We start from the raw sequence: 17,500 nt of genomic DNA, 5'->3' as shown, positions 1-17,500 counted from the left end.
TCACTGCATTTCTTCTGTTTACGTCCCCTCTTTTCTGCCTAATCTTAATATCAGCACAGTGTTTGCTGCTTGTATAACAGTCATAGTCTCCTGTTCATTATTCTTTATAGAAGCTTTATTGAGAAAACTTATTACTAAAGCATTCTCTAAAAGAAGTCAAAACTCAAGACTAAGAGATTCTGAGAGCTACCTCACATGTGAAAATTGACTTTATTAATATTCTGAACTGAAAACTATCTGGCATTGCAACAAATCGTCAAAACAAAAACCCCCTTGCAGTAGCCATTTATGTTTTATTTGCCATTCTGCTGCAAATTGTGTTGGAGCAGACGCCTAATCAGATGGCAAAATTTCTGTTTGGATTATGCTAAGAATATAAAACTAAAGGAAGTTTCAAAAGCACTTTGAATAATTATTTAAAATCAAAATGCTTTACGTGCTTGATGAAATAATATTCCACTGAGAAGAGTTTTTTTGGTTGCTTACTGTTTAAGAATTCCAAAAGACTTCGCAATATCCAAAACATTACTGCAGTTCCTTCAATGAGACCTGGGATACAATCTCCTCAGATACCTTCGTTATATGAAAAAGACCTCACTGTAAAATGTATGCATGGCTCCATCATAGCCTAATACAACACAATGGTTTGCAATATGGTGATAACCATTGTGATTTGATTCATTAATTCTCAGTAACAGTTGTTAATCAGCTCATTTAACAAGTATTTTTGCAGGAGATTTCAACCAGGGGAACCTCTTAAAAGCCACCAAGTAACTTCTGCACGGAGAGGAAAAAGGAAACAGGTTTTCTAGAGGAGAAATCTATAAGCATGGAGGTTTTTCAACTATGACAGAAATTTTAAATAATTACACTTATATAAATTCTGAGCACTTTGTTCCTTTTCAAAAAAAAAAAGACGTAGAAAGGAATTCTGTCCCTGTGACTCACACTACACCAATACATTGTTTCTTTCTCTTGCTTCTACAGCATAAAATCCAATGCTATGTTTCAGATACTTGAAATCTCAAGGATTAAATTTAAACATAACTTTACTGTATTGCACTAGTTGATTTTCAGTAGTTTATTTTATCTTGAAATATGCGATGTGCGAATATCTGTAAGTAATATGCAGGTTAAAATGCTTTAACTAGCAATAACAAAAACTCAGGACCTACTTCCCAGTTTACAAAGAACTTTTGCATGCACGATTTTATTGGATCCTTACAAACCCTTGAAGGACAGAGGGCAGGCATTACTATTAGCTCAAAATTACCAACAGGAAACCTAAATCTCGAGTTAAGTGAGTTGTCCAAATGGAAAAATGTGTATGTCCAGTTCTTATGACCACAAACCCCATTCTCTTTCCACTAAAACAGCGATTTTCTCAGTGAGTAACAAGAAGTTAGCAGCCTCCCCATGGGAACATGTTATCCATTGCCTAAAAGACGGAGCTTTGAAACTCAAGGGAAAGAGAGATCGGGTTAAGGCTCAGGAAGGAAGTGGTATAAAATCAAACTTCAAAAAAGCCACCCGGGTGGTATTTACTTTTGGAAGCATGGCCATAACCAAAACCTTCCAATATACAGTAAGTCATCCGCCTTGGGGCAAGCAAACCAAATGACTGGACACGTTCATTGAAAAAATAGGCAATCAAGCATATGGTTGAAATTATTCTAGCAGAACTCCAAAACCGGCATCGTCACTGCTCTAGGTGCAATGTCTCATGAAGCACGGCGAGCGAACACTGGAAGTATTTCCCTTCTGAAATGTGGAGACTACTTCTTCTAAATGCTTGCCCATGCATGTTCTCAATGTGTGCTTCCTGATTCACGAGGCCTAAGGACCAAATCAAAAGACCAAACCCACTGTCATGAGTTGAATCTAACTCATGACAATTCCCTGTTGCACAGAGTACAGCTGAGTTTCATAGGGTTATCTTGGTGTAATCTAATAGAAGATATTGAAGAATTCCAAATAAAACCACCCAATTTATATAAGCCAGTCCAAGTAGGCATTTACTAATTTAACTTAATATGAGGTCCCCGAGTATTGACTGAACTGAGAGGCATTAATTCAGATTTATCGGCATTGCCTACTGTTTCAGCCTGTTCACTTTAATGACCAGTGTCTCAGAACTGCACGAATCAGGAAAATTAAAGTGTTAATTGGCAATCATGTCCTATGCAACATCATTTAATATTTCTCTAAGCAAGCATAGTATCATATTTATGGAATTTATTTATACTCAATTTTCTCACAAAGAATTTCAGCCTGCTGAAGGGAGAATTTTTATGCTAATTAAATGGAAATAGGGACAACAATGTTGAGAAAATTTAGCCTCCCGATGTTGATGGGGACCCTGTTTCTGCAACCTCTGTTTTTGAAAGCATACCATGTACAACGCTATCCTCAAATGCAACTTCACAGAACAATAAGGCCAGGGCTTCCTATGGGGCTCAGTTAGCATACTGTCAAGTTTATATTTTCCGAGCCAATGCACTTCACGTGCAGCAACCACCCATGTGTCAGCAGAGCCTTGCATGTTGCTATGATGCTGAACAGATTTCGTCAGAACTTCCAGGCTAAGATGGACTAGGTAGAAAGGCCTGGCAATCTACTTCCAAAAACCAACCAATGAAAACCCTATGGATCACAATGCTCAGATCTACAACCAACATGAGGACGAAGCAGGATCAGGCAGCATTTTGTTCTGTTGCACATCAAGTTGCTGTCAGTAGGGGACCAATTTGATAGCCGCTAACAACAACACATTTCTAAAGTAAAAAGATGGTGTTAAAACTTCCTAAGTGGCTCCTGAATACACCTGTTTCTATTTATATATACCATTTGCTATGCTGCCATGCTTTATCGCAAATTATTTTTTGTCCTCTACCTTACAGATATTGTTATTATCCTTGAATCTTTACCAACCAAAAGCTAATATTCTGGAGAATATACTTTGGGAAATTCTTTCCTAGAGGAATATCACACTGAGGGATCAACTTTTCTTTCCTTTTTGTTCCAGCTATTGGTCACACCACAGTGAATTCTGTTGTGTGTAGCTCATAGAACCATTGAGTGAATGAAGTATATATAGTTCTGAAGACAGTCAAATCAAGACCAGATACTTGCACAATTTATTTATTTTTTTCTGTAGCTTGGTAAATGGAGCATAAATAAATAAATAAAGCATCACTCTTTTCCATCCTGGGAAAGCAAATCAAGACAGCCTTGTGAACCTACAGGCTCAGAAATAGTTTCTCCTCTCTTTATGGCCAACATACCTAGACCTCTGCCAGCAAGCTGTTCTCATGAATCACGAAAGGGAAGTATAAAAAGACATGGTGTGGAAGGAATTTTATTTAAACCTATGTCTCTTGAAGGTAAATTTTATAGCCTTATTGAAAATAGTGGTTAAGTGCTACGGCCGCTAACCAAAAGGTCGGCAGTTCAGATCCTCCAGGCGCTCCTTGGAAACTCTATGGGGCAGTTCTACTCTATCCTATAGGGTCACTAGGAGCCATAATCGACTCAACGGCAGTGGGTTTTAGTGGTTATTGAAAATTAATGGAAACATACTTTATATTCAGAGTTCTCCTGACACATTATAGGGCAGGAATCTTAGTCATTGGGAGGTGTATCCCAGTTTGTCTGTCATATCTAGAAGGATGCCATGATTGGATGTATCCAGCTAGTATCGGACTTAGATCATATAATCACGTATTTATTACAGCCACTGTTTGAGTACCACTAATACCAGTAAAATCTATAGGCCTGTTCCATCTGAGCTGAGACATAGCACGACTGATCTTTTTTTATTATTGTAAGCTTCTAAACCAATTGCCTAGAAAAAGGTCTCAATGGACAAATGGCATGTTGTTGCTAGGGATATGGGTTTGAACTTTGGAGAGATACAGCCTGAGGATCTAAGCTTTCGGCAGGGAGATTTAGAAAAGATGCTGTAACCAAAATTAAAAATATAATCAATTACTGAGGTAGAAAGTTGGCAGATTCCATCAAGGGTAAGAGTTCTATCTCTGTTAGATCCACAAGACAGGATGAGTAGACTACGTAATCAATAAAAACGCTATTAAGTTAGTGTTACTGGAGGACTCTAGCTTAATCTAGTATACTGGGGAGGCTCAGGATCAATGACTTCTCCAGTGTACTCATTGTTCCAGTGGACTCTTTCAGGCTGATATGAACAGGAAATCTGGTTCATAAAAGGTCATGTAACAATACGAAAAAAAAAAAAAAAAACCCATTGCCATCAAGTCGATCTGACTCATAGTGACCCTATAGGAGAGTGTAGAGCTGCTCCATAGGGTTTTCAAGACCGTAAATCTTTGTGGAAGCAGACTGCCACATCTTTCTCTCGCAGAGCAGCTGGTGGGTTTGAGCTGATGATCTTTTTGTTAACAGATGAGCACTTTTTCTATTGAGCCACAAAGCTCCTTCATGTAACAATACTTTTCCTTAATTTCAGAGAAACAACTAAGTATTGCTTAAACTTAACTAGGTTATTTGGTCATTTAGTGGAACTGTTATATACAGCAAGACTTCAATCAACTAAAACCAAACCTAACTGAAACTTTCAATTAATCATAATTCATTACATTTCCACTTTTAGGAAAAATAGGTCAATCATAAGAAATCAAGCTGAGATCAAAGATTTAGTTAAAAGGGAAAACAACTTCTAGAATTCACAGTACATTATTAAATCATCAAAAAAGACTTTGTTATGTACCAAATTATATTCACCCTCAGCCAATGTTTCCGAACACATTTTGAATGATTTTCAACAAGGCAAGAAACAAAATGTTTTTGTGTTAATGGCTATATTAGTGAGGACCCTCTTGGATACAAGTGACGGAAAACTCAACCCAAATTGGCTCACACCACTGAACTCCACAAAAATCAAGAACAGTTGGATTCAGCTCATCAGGATCCAACCTCTATCTTTTGGCTCAACTGTTATCCATTTGGCTTCATCCTTAGACTTCAAATTGTGACAAAACTGGCTGCCAGCTGTCCCATAACCACTTTTTCTTCCTGGTTCAAATCCAGAGGAAAAAGTGGGTACCTCTTTCTCAGCAGGCAAAACAGCCCCAGCTTACATCTGATTGGCTCCAACTGAGTCTCTAATCCAACAAAATATGACTCTGATTGGACAGGCCTAGGACAGCAAAAGACTAAATGCCCACTGGAATTGTTACTTATCATTGGACTATACCTTCAGCTTCTTAATCATATGGACTCAGATCATATGGCCATTTTTAACCCACTATTTATCTCAATACCTGCCACATGGTAGATATCCAATAAATGTCTCCTTAACTCGAGTAGCATCCTGGTTGCACTTCTTCCAAGACAGATTTGTTCATTCTGTTTTGGCAGTCCATGGTATATTCAATATTCTTCACCAACACCACAATTCAAAGGCATCAAATCTTCTTTGGTCTTCATTATTCATTGTCCAGCTTTCACATGCATATGATGTGATTGAAAATACCATGGCTTGGGTCGAACCAGGATGCTCCTTAGAAGCAAGGATGGCGAGACTGTGTCTTACCTACTTTGGACATGTTGTTAGGAGGGACCAGTCCCTGGAGAAGGACATCATGCTTGGCAAAGTACAGGGTAAGCAGAAAAGAGGAAGACCCTCAATAAGGTAGATTGACACAGTGGCTGCAACAATGAGCTCAAGCATAACAATTGTAAGGATGGCACAGGACTGGGCAGTGTTTTGTTCTGTTGTGCATAGGGTCGCTATGAGTTGGAACTGACTCGACGACACCTAAGAACAGCAACTAACTCAAGGAAATTTAAGGTTTTCATTAATCAAAAATTATAAAAAATATAAATCTTTTGAGGAAAAAGAAAAGATTGGCCTTGATTTGGAAACAACACACCCAACTAGAAATAAATATAAGACAGAGGTTGTATGGAATAAAAACACCATTTCTTAAGGTGTTCTTCATGGAACACTGGGCCCTTAAAATGCTCTGTGAGGAAATGAGTTTGGGAAGCAATGAATACCACCTTCCTCTCCTGCAGATTCACAAGAATTATTACCATATTCAGAACTCCAAAAATCCCATGAATAAGGAAGGCTGCCTTACTTGGTTACAAATATTTCCGAAATGAACATGTTGAAGAGTTTGCTTTTCATAGAATTTTTTAAGGAAGCAGTGGGCTTAAGTTTGATTGACCAAGTAGGACTATAGATATAATTCTTGGAGTGATTGACTTAGATGGGGAACAGTGGTTTTTAATGCATAACACCATGAAGAAAAAAATCTTCAGGCAATAGAAACATTTGAAAGTAGGGGGTTGGTAAAACTGATTATTGAAGATTGGAATATAACAAAACCATAACAATCATAAACAACTAAATTTATTGGCACAAAAAAATTCATAGTGTGTGATATGTTTAAAGCAGGTTATAAAACAACTGTCTATTGTCTCGTTATATTTTGTATACAAATAAATAAACACAGAGGTATATTTGTATACAAGGGTAAAGATCTTAAAAGTTACCCAAAGAGAAAACAAACTTGGGTGGTGGTGGTTAGAGTTGATTTTTGTTTCTTCTTTGAATCTTTTTTGTATTTTCAGGTGTGTGTGTGTATTTTCTGTTTTCTGGCCATGAGCATATATTGCTTTTATTATTTTTTTTCCCAAAAACTATTACAATTTGTCCAAAAAGTTACACACTATTGAGTATTATTGTACTACTTTTCATGCCTTTTCCCTTTCTAATTTGAACATAAATTGATGCACTTTTAACATCACGTACAATTTCAAACTCATAAGCCTTTACTCTAGTCTCAAAAATAAAACTACTTCTAGGTGCTACAGAAGTCAAAAAGAAAGGCTTATAAGCAGAGCACTTCAAAAAATCCTCAACCGATTCATATTTCAGCCACCTAAGTACCAGATTTCAATGAAGCACATGAATCGGGACAACTTGACATTAACATCAGTCCAATAGAGATGTCAAAATTATAGGGTGCAATTAGGAGCTGAAAAATAACAAACTGATGGGATACCATCAAATCACAGCAGAGATTATAATAGCACTTGACACTAGCAACCTAATGAAGCTGATTGAACTATTCCAGGGCTTTTATTTCAGGAATGAAGGGGAGGGAGTGGGGCGGAAGGACCTTTCTAGGCAGGGAAGGATGGAATTGCTGACAGAATATCCTCCAAGGGAGCTCTTATCAAACTGCCGAGTTGCAATAATGCGGCTCCACTCTGGGGTCAGCGCAGGCTTGTGCCGTTCATTCTCAGGTCAAGGATGCAGGAGGTGGTGAGGCTGTATGTTTACACTTAGAACAGGGAGAAGAGGTCAGGCCTTCAGCATCCATTTTCATGGAAGGCTCCAGAGACAATGCAAGCTTCTCTCCCCTGGTCTCAATTTTTTTCTCTGTCTGATGTTATATCTTGATAAAGAAACAATTACTTCCCAGGTATGAGACAGACAGGCGGACACTGGTATGGAAATTGTCCTGCATCTTTCCAAAGGAAAAGAAAATGACAAAGTCCTGGTAGGAGGCAGAACAATAGCAAAAGTGCGCTAGGATCAGTTCTTACTCAGTGGTCTGATAGCCTTTAGGTGGCGTAAGCTGGGTAGGCAGATAATGAAAGGGCTTTCATTCCTTAGATTATTTATTACGAATTTTTTCAGGCATATAGGAAAGTTGGAAGAATAGTACAATAAGCACTCATCTATGCATCACCTAGATGCAGCAATTGTTCACATGTTGGTTTATTTGCTTTACGCACCCAGCTATCCAATCTCTCTCTACGTGTTTTTCTCAACCACTTGAGAGTTTGTTACAGGCATTATAACATTTTATCTCTAAACACTTCAGTATGCAGCTCTTAAAAAACGTCTTCCTATATAAACATATCACCATTAACACATGAAATAAAAGTAATCAAAAAACCCTGTTATTGTTTTTGTTAGGTGCCATTAAGTCGGTTCCATCTTACAGCAACCCTATGTACAACAGAAGGAAATGCTGCCCGGTCTTGCGTCATCCTCACCATCATTGCTATGTTTGAGCCCATTGTTGCAGCCACTGTGTCCATCCATCTCCTTGGGGGTCTTCCTCTTTTTCACCGACCCTCTATTTTACCAACCATAATGTCCTTGTCCAGAGACTGGTCCCTCCTGATAACACGCCCAAAGTACATGAGACAAAGTCTTGCCATCATCACTTCTAAGGGGGATTCTGGCTGTACTTCTTCTAAGACAGATTTGTTTGTTTTACTGGCAGGTAGTCCATGGTATATTCAATATTCTTTGCCAACACCGTAATTCAAAGGCATCAATTCTTCTTTGGTCTTCCTTATTCATTGTCCAGCTTTCGAATGCATATGAGGAGATTGAAAACACCAAGGCTTGGGACAGGGGGACCTTAGTCCTCAAAGTGATATCTTTGCTTTTTAACACTTTAAAGAGGATTTTTTTGCCACAGATTTGCCCAATGCAGTATGTCATTTGATTTCTTGAGTGCTGCTTCCATGGGTGTTGATCGTGGATCCAAGGAAAATGAAAACTCGACAACTTCCTTATTTTCTCCATTTATCATGATGTTGCTTATTGGTCTAGTTTTGAGAATTTATGATATCTTTATGCTAAGGTGTAATACACAAAAACTAACTCAAAATGAATCATAGGCTGAAATGTAAGGGCTAAAGCTATTAGAAGAAAAATAGGCATAACGCTTTGTGACTTTGGTATAGGCAAAAATTCTTAGATATAATGCCAAAAGCACAGGTGATAAGAGAAAAAAATCGATAAATTAGGTTTCATCAAAATTTAAAACTTTGTCTTTAAAAAATGCCATTAAGATAGAGAAAAGATAAGCTAAAAATTGGAAGAAAATATTTGAAAATTATATATCTGTTAAGGGACTCTTATCCAAATATATGTAAAGAACTCTTACAACCCAATAATAAGAAAACGAGCAACCCCATTGAAAATGGGCAAGAATCTGAATAGGCATTTCTCCAAAGAAGATATACAAATAGCTAATTACCACATGAAAGAATGCTGAAAAATCAATAGACATTGGGGTGATACAAATTAAAAGCACAGTAAAATACTTCACATTCACAAGAATGATTGTATTAAAAAAGACAGACAATAACAAGTGTTTGAGAGAATGTGGAGAACCTAGAACACTTTAATTGTTGGTGAATATATATCCATCAACGTGTGAATGGATAAACAAAAGTTGTATATTCATATCATGGGATCCTGTTTGGCAATAAAAAGGAACTAAGCACTGTTACATGGTACAACATGACTGTATCTCAAAAACATGCTAAGCAAAAGAACCAGGCATAAAAGACCATTTATTGTATGATTCCAATTATAAGAAATATCAGGGGAATAGGCAAACCTATAGAGATATAAAGGAGATTAATGGTTGCCTGAGGCTAGGAAACGCTGGTGGTGTAGTAGTTAAGAGCTACAGCTGCTAACCAAAAGGTTGACAGTTGGAATTTACTAGGCGCTCCTTGGACACCCTATGAAGCAGTTCTATTCTGTCCTATAGGGTCCCTATGAGTTGGAATGGACTCAATGGCAGTGGGTTTTTTTGAGGCTAGAGGTGGGAGAAAGGAGTGACTGACTGCAAATAAGTATGAGGTTTCTTTGGGGGGAAAAGGAAGGAAAGAATGAAGGGAGGGAGGGAGGAAACGTGGAAGGAAGGAAGGAAGGAAGGGAAGAAGGGAGGAAGGGAGGGAGGAAGGAAGGAAGGAAGGCAGGCAGGCAGGCAGGCTATGTTTTAACTCAAATAAGTCAAGTCTTTTAACTATAAACATATAACTCTAAGCTCCAAAAGACACACACACACACACACACACGTATATATATATATATATAAATTTTCTTCTAATCTATAATGTGATCTGGGACATGATTTTCAAGAACTAACAAAATTCCTCTCTGGTGTGAAAATAGTGTCTAAAAAGAATCTGTTTATAACAGATTCAGCTTTTTAAAAACATATTCCTTCATGGCTATACAGGCAGTCCCCAGGTTACCAAAGTCTGATTTACCGACAATTCCTACTTGCCCTTTAATGTTAGGTAGGTTTGCCCTCACTTTGAAACAATTGAGCCAACCCCTACTTGCAAGAAATTCTTCATCACAGTCACCTTCACTTACTGCAGGTGCAGCTTTTAAATCAATGAAAAGACTCCAAGGCTTTTCTTGCACTGACATTAGGCTAAATAAGAACAGTCTGCGCCTGTTCCGACTTACCTACAAATTCTTAAAGACACACTCAGGATCAGATCTTGTATGAATCCCAGGGGCTGCCTATAGTTACATAGTTTCACGGTCAACATTCTAGGAAAATAATTTTAAGAGCATTTAAGTGTCAGCTACTCACAGTGGTTTCAGTTGTGAAAGGATTAGCCGCTACATATAAAAATAACTTATTCCCCCAAATCCAGATATAAGCTTCTTGGGGAAAAGAAAAAAGGAACAAGTGTGCACAGAGGCCACAGAGGTCTAGAACAAGGTAATATATTTCTGAACTCTGAACATAATTTTATTGACTTAAATTGGCATTGCTTTGCTGGGAGTTTATCCTACAAAATCTGGACTGGAAAGATTGCATTCTCGTGAGACATTTTCTCCAATACTAAACAAAACAACAAAAAACACCCAGGTACCTTAATTTATAATATTAGCCTTCTGAATTTTAAAGACCTGGGGATCTGCTTCCATAAATATTACAGCCGAGAAAACGGTATGGGGCAGTTCTGCTCTGTAACACATGGGGCCGCTATTAGAATCAACCTGACAGCAATGGGTTTGGTTTTTATCTGTTTATACAGATCTTTGGGTGATGCAAATGGTTAAGCACTTCACTACTAACCAAAAGATTGGGGGTTCACCTGGGACCCCTCAAAAGTAAGGCCTGGTGCTATGCTTCTGAAAGATCACAGTCTTAAAAACCAGAGAGAGTACGGTTCTACTTTGTACAGTTGGGGTTGTCCTTGACAGCAAAGGACAACAAAAATAATCTCCACGATGTGGAAGCCTTTTTTTTGAGGTGCCTCTGGGTGGGTTGAAACCACCATTTGGTTTGTAGTCAAGTGCTTAACCAATTACACCACCTAGGAACCTAGCAGCCATGTTATTGTTTGGTGCTGTTGAGTCAACTTCAACTCGTAGTGACCCTATGTGACAGAGTAGAACTGCCCCATATGTTTTCTAGGCTATAATCTTTATAAGAGCAAATCACCAGGTCTTTCTTCTGTAGAGTCACTGGGTGGGTTTGAACCACCAACCATTTTGTTAGCAACCCAGCATTTTAACCATTGAACCACCAAAGCTCACCTACCCTACAATTGTGCTGGAATCTATCCTCTCCTATTTTGTCGACTTCAGACTTCACTCCCTTGGGCTCCCACGACATCAATCAAATCTTTCTTACTTTATCTTTCCTATGACTGTCAATCATGTCTTAACATTACCCATCTTTTAAAACAAGATTCACCTAGATACTTAGATCTCACCCCTTTTTACTTTCTCTTTCATAGTGAAATTCCTCAAAATAATTAACTGAACTCACACTGACTTTGTTTCCTTGCTTCTCAATCTTTCCTTAACTCATTTTAATTGGCCTTTTGTCCCCATTCCATAACTGAAGCAACCCTGATCAAGGTCATTGTCATGAATTGAATTATGTCCCCCCCAAAATGTGTGTCAACTTGGTTATGCCATGATTCCCAGTATTCTGTGGTGGTCCTCCATTTTGTGATTGTAATTTTATGTTAAGAGGATTAGGGTAGAATTCTAACACCCTTACCAGGCTACATCCATGATCCAACGTAAAGAGAGTTTCCCTGGGGTGTGGCCCACACCACCTTTTGTCTCTCAAGGGATAAAAGGAAAGGAAAATAAGAAAAGAGTTGAGAACCTCATACCACAAAGAAAGCAGCACCAGGAGCAGAGTGCATTTTTTGGACCCAGGGTCCCTGCGCCTGAGAAGCTACTTGACCAGTGGAAGATTGAGGACAAGGACCTTCTCCAGAGCCAACAAAGGAGAAAGCCTTCCGCTGAAGCCGACACCCTGAATTTGGACTTCTAGCCTACTGTACTATGAAGAAATAAATTTCTCTTTGTTAAAGCCATCCACTCATGTATTTCTGTTACAGCAGCACTAGGTAACTAAGACAGTTGCCAATAACACACATCATGCCAGAGCCATGCCCTGCTTGACTTCTCAGCAGTAGTTGATATGGTTGACCACTCACTGCTTTGCTAAGCTTTCCTGGCACCACAGTCTCTCGTTTTCCTCTTGTTCACTTACCATTGCATTTTTATTCTTCTTTTTTGCTCCTTTTTCTGTACCATATCCTGTAGGAGTGTCTGAGATTTGGCTTTTGCTTTTCTTATCTATTAATATTTTAGCCCTAAGTGATCTCATTAAGTCCTGTAGCTTTAAATACTTTTTTTTTTATATATATATATTGACGACTGTCTATATCATACCCAGACATCTTGCCTGTATGCCAGACACAAGTTTTTTTGTCAGCTTCTGTCAGCTTACTGGTTCTTTCAGTGGAGGGACCAATTCTTTGAGCCCGTACTCTCTAATTTTCCATGATGCCATCAGATTCCATTGAATCTTACCTTAAATCTCATGCTAACTTTATATCCTGGACTAGGTCTTCTGTTTTCTCAGAACTTTTTATCCTTCTTTTTGTCATTGTACCCACCATATTTTATTATAATATCTATCTTATGTATTGTCTCCGCACTAATCAGATGATTGTTTAAGAACAGGGATTAAGTTTAGATCTTACCACCTTGTTCATAGGGCCTGACCCTCTTTAACCAAAACCAAACCCATTGCCGTTGAGTCTATTCTGACTCATAGCAACTCTATAGGACAGAGAACTGCCCCATAGGGTTTCCAAGGAGTGCCTGGTGGATTTGAACTGCTGACCCTTTGGTTAGCAGCCGTAGCACTTAACCACTATGCCACCAGTGTTTCCTGACCCACTTTAGGCACTTAAAATTTTCTTGTGGAATGAATGAATGACTAAATCCAGAAATATCGTCAAAGCCCTTTCAGCAGCTACTTAAGAAATGTCCATTTGTAAAACAAGTCTATGTCTTTGCAAACACTTGTCAATATACTAACAATTTTGTTTCTTGGGTATATATTAAGTTCACATAAAAATTCACATTAATAATTCACGTAAATATTCTTTATAGGCTTTATGAGCACAAAAGAATGAATAGATAAATTGAGCTTCACCAAAGTTAAAAAAAAAAATTTGTGCATCAATGTGCATATAATCAAGAAAGTGAAAAGATTTCCAAATATTTTCTCCCTATAGAATGGGAGAGAATATTTGGAAATCTGATAAAGGTTTAATATCCTAAATATATAAGGAAAACTCAATGACAAATAGCCCAATTAAAAAGTGGGCAAAAGATTTGAATAGACATTTCTACAAAAAGGATATATAAATGGCCAATAAGCACATGAAAAGATACTCAGTATGATTAATTTCAAAATTAAACCAAATCCATTGCCATTGACTCGATTCTGACTCATAGTGACCCTGTAGACAGATAACTGCCCCATAGGGTTTCCAAGGCTATCAATCTTTATGGGAGAAGACTGCCACATCTTTTTACCGTGCAGTGGCTAATGGGTTCGAACTGTCAACATTTCAGTTAGTAGCCGACTGCTTTAACCACTGCACCACCAGGGCCCTAATTAGTTATTAGGGAAATGCAATTTAAAACCACAACAAGATACCACTTCACAACTATGAGGATAGCTATTTACATGTATGGAACATAACAAATGTTGGCAAGAATGTGGAGAAATTGGAGCCCTCATCCATTGTTATTGGGAATGGCAAATGGTACAGCCACCGTAGAGAAGAGTTTGGCAATTCCTCAAAAATTGAAAGAATTACCACACAACCCAGCAATTTTGCTCTTAAAGTGTCTTAGTTTTCTAGTGCTGCTATAACAGAAATGCCACAAGTGGACAGCTTTGACAAACAGAAACTTATTCTCTCACAGTCTAGGAGGCTAGAAGTTCTAATTCAGGGTGCCAGCTCCAAGTAAAGGCTTTCTCTCTCTGTCAGCTCTGGGAGAAGATCCTTGTCATCAACCTTCCCCTGGTGTAGAACTTCTAGTCTAGGGCAGAGACCCCAGGTCCAATGGACACACTCCGCTCCTGGCACTACTTTCTTGGTGGTATGAGGTCCCTATCCTCTCTACTGGCTTCAAAAGAGATTGACTCAAGGTACAACTTAATCCTGTAGATTGAGTCCTGTCTCATTAACATAACTGCTTCTAATCCTGTCTCATTAATATCATAGAGGTTAGAATTTACAACACATAAGATAAATATATCAGATCACAAAATGGGGAATAACCACACAATATTGGGAATCATGGCCTGGTCAAATGGAGAACAACCACACTATACTGGGAATCATGGCCTAGCCAAGTTGACACTCATTTTTTGGGAGACAGAATTCAATCCATGACACCAGGCTATATACCCAAAAGAATTGAAAGCAGGAAATCAGATACTTGTATACCCATGTTCATAGCAGCAATATTCACAATAGTCAAAAAGTGGCAACAACCCAAATGTCCAAAAACAGATGAATGGAGAAACAAAATGTAATATATATACACATGAGATATTATTCATCCATAAAGATAAAGTTCTGATATGTGCTAAAACATGTATGAACCTTGAAATCATTATGCTCAGTAGAATAAGCCAGGCATAAAAGGATAAACACTGTATGATCCCACTTATATGAAATATCTACCCAGCCCAGTGCTGTCAAGTCGTCTAGAACAGGCAAATGTACAGAGACTGAAATTAGGTCAGTGGTTACCAGAGGCTGGGGAAAGGAGGAATGGAGAATTATTGCTTAATGGAATAGATGCAGAATTTCTGTTCGGGGTGATAAAAAAAACTTTTTTTTAATATATAAATAGTGGTAACATTTGCACACACACAAAAATTCCTATAAGCTTTACTGTAAGAGAAAATCCATCTCTTCAGGTAAAGTTAAATGCTTCCTTCTGTCCAAAACTAACCATAAAACCTTTTTTCCTTGGCTGCCAGTAAGCTCAGAGGTATATTGAGCACTCAATTGTAGTAGTTAACCTATTGCCAAAACTAGATGTTTCCTTATCCTTTTTTTTTTTCCTAACATGTTCTATTTTAATTGTCTTGTTTTATGCTTGTTAGTTGTGTCACTCAAATAAAATATTTTATGGAAGTAGGTACTATATACATCATTAGAAAACAATTACAAAGTAAAATATACAGCGATTTGCTTTAGGACAAGTACACCCCAGAGGCTTCATCTATTTGGCAATTAGCATCCAGCAGGTTTAGCACCCATTTGCCACCTGTTCAATAGTCTTCACTTTGTGCTGCTGAACGCTGCCTGTGGAGTGTTGTTGGCACTGGTAGTGACAATGAAGGACTTGGTTTTCATCATGACAGTGAGCTAGGTACAGAGAAAAAGTGGGACAGAGAAAAAGAGTGTAGCATGTGGACCTTACCTTCATGGAGACTGCCATCTCTTTGAGGAAAATAAGATATTTACATAATATAATTAAGAATGAATAACATGAGCTAGAGCCAAGATGGTAGAGTAGTCAGATGCTTCCTGTGGTCCTTCTTACAACAAAGACCCAAAAAAACAATTGAATGAATTATATATGATAACTGAGGGGCCGTGAACATCAGAGACAGAGTTGAGGAGTCAGACTGAGCGGCAGGGGGAGGGAGAGACATTTCAGAAGCAACTATGATTTGCCAGACCTGACCTACCTTGCAGTCTGGATAGGCTGGCATGCGGGCTGAGGCAAGCAGTAGCACTTGGGACACATTTTCCACGTCAGGAGGAAACAAGCGGCACAGAGTCTGCATAAGCCTCCAGAACCAGGGAGAAGAGGTGCTGAATCTGTGAAAGTTAAGTGCAAGTGTCTAACCTACCATGCAGGATCAAAAAAACCCTCCCCCCTCTGAGAAGTAACTCTCTCCCATTCACCTACCCACTCCCCGCTCTGCTCTGGTCCTGAGTTGGCTTCAGTGATTACCACACCCCCTGGGCTGGAACTGGCACTCGTCGAGTATCCCGAGTCATTCTTCCTGCTTTGGAGAGAGAACAAATTAACAAATAGGAAAAAATAGTCTGCCAACTCCCTTGAGCCGGGAACTCAGGGCAGCTACAGCCCCTTTGCCTAAAATTAACAAATAGGAAAAAATAATCTGCCAACTCCCCTGAGCCGGGAACTCAGGGCAGCTACAGCCCCTTTACCTAGGTGCAGGCAAAGTCCATGAGCTTTGAATGCCTTTCACCCCTGCCTAGACCTACGTGGGGCCATTTCAACAGCTTGTACCCTCATTAGCGTGGTATAACAAGTTATATACCTGAAGCCTGTTTTCAACTGTAACAGCTAAGCGGGAGTGGCAGATTTGTGAATTTTGACAACACCCAACCCATTAAACAGGGTCGTCGCCTACCTACATCAGGTGTCTGAGGACTGGTGGATCCACCCACCCCACCTAGCCCCCCATGACAGGGACCTGAGAATATGTACTGCCTCCTACAGCTAACAGCATTGGGTACCCAAAGTCCAGCTGCAAAACCCACCCACCTACATTTTCTAGGGAACATGGACATGCCTTCTACCCAGGCACTCAGGGACAGCCGTCAACCCCCTACCTCGCTTAAGACATACCATCCTACTACAACCAGATACCTGTGCCTAATCCAATCACCCATATGTAGCCCAACCCATCGAGGATTGTAGGTGAGAGCCTGCACCACAGACTGAGAGAGCAATGACCTGGACACCTGAGCTGAATCCACACAAGAAAAGTAAATGTACTCTTGGATTCGAATACCTAGTAGCAGCTCTAACCACCTGGTGACAGGATGTGAGAGTCTTAAAGACTCCAATAATCAAATTAGCTCACAGAACCAGTCTATTTGGGCATATCAAAATAAAACAAAACAAGAAGCTAGGATAGAGTAAGCAAACATAAAATAAATAAATACAATAAATATAATAGCTTTGAGGCAACAGTCAATATCAAATCACATAAAGAGGCAGACCATGATGGCTTCAGCAAGTGATCAAAACAAAGAATCAAGAAACCTCCCAGAGGAAGATAAAGTCTGGGAATTACCAGAAGTAGAATTCAAAAGATTAATATACAGAGCTCTTCAAGAGATCAGGAAGGAAATCAGGCAAAACTCAGACAAAGCCAAGGAACACATAGACAAAGCAGCAGAGGAATTTAAAAAGGTTATACAAGTGCATAATGACAAATTTAACAGGCTGCAAGAGTCCATAGAGAGACAGCAAAAAGAAGTCCAAAAGAATAACAATAAAATTTCAGAATCAGACAAATCAATAGATAAGTCATAGGAGTAGAATTGAGGCAATGGAAGT

The sequence above is a fragment of the Elephas maximus genome, chromosome 1, assembly GCF_024166365.1.
Source record: "Elephas maximus indicus isolate mEleMax1 chromosome 1, mEleMax1 primary haplotype, whole genome shotgun sequence".
In the NCBI taxonomy this organism is placed as follows: Eukaryota; Metazoa; Chordata; class Mammalia; order Proboscidea; family Elephantidae; genus Elephas; species Elephas maximus.
Note: the sequence above shows the minus strand (reverse complement) of the source record.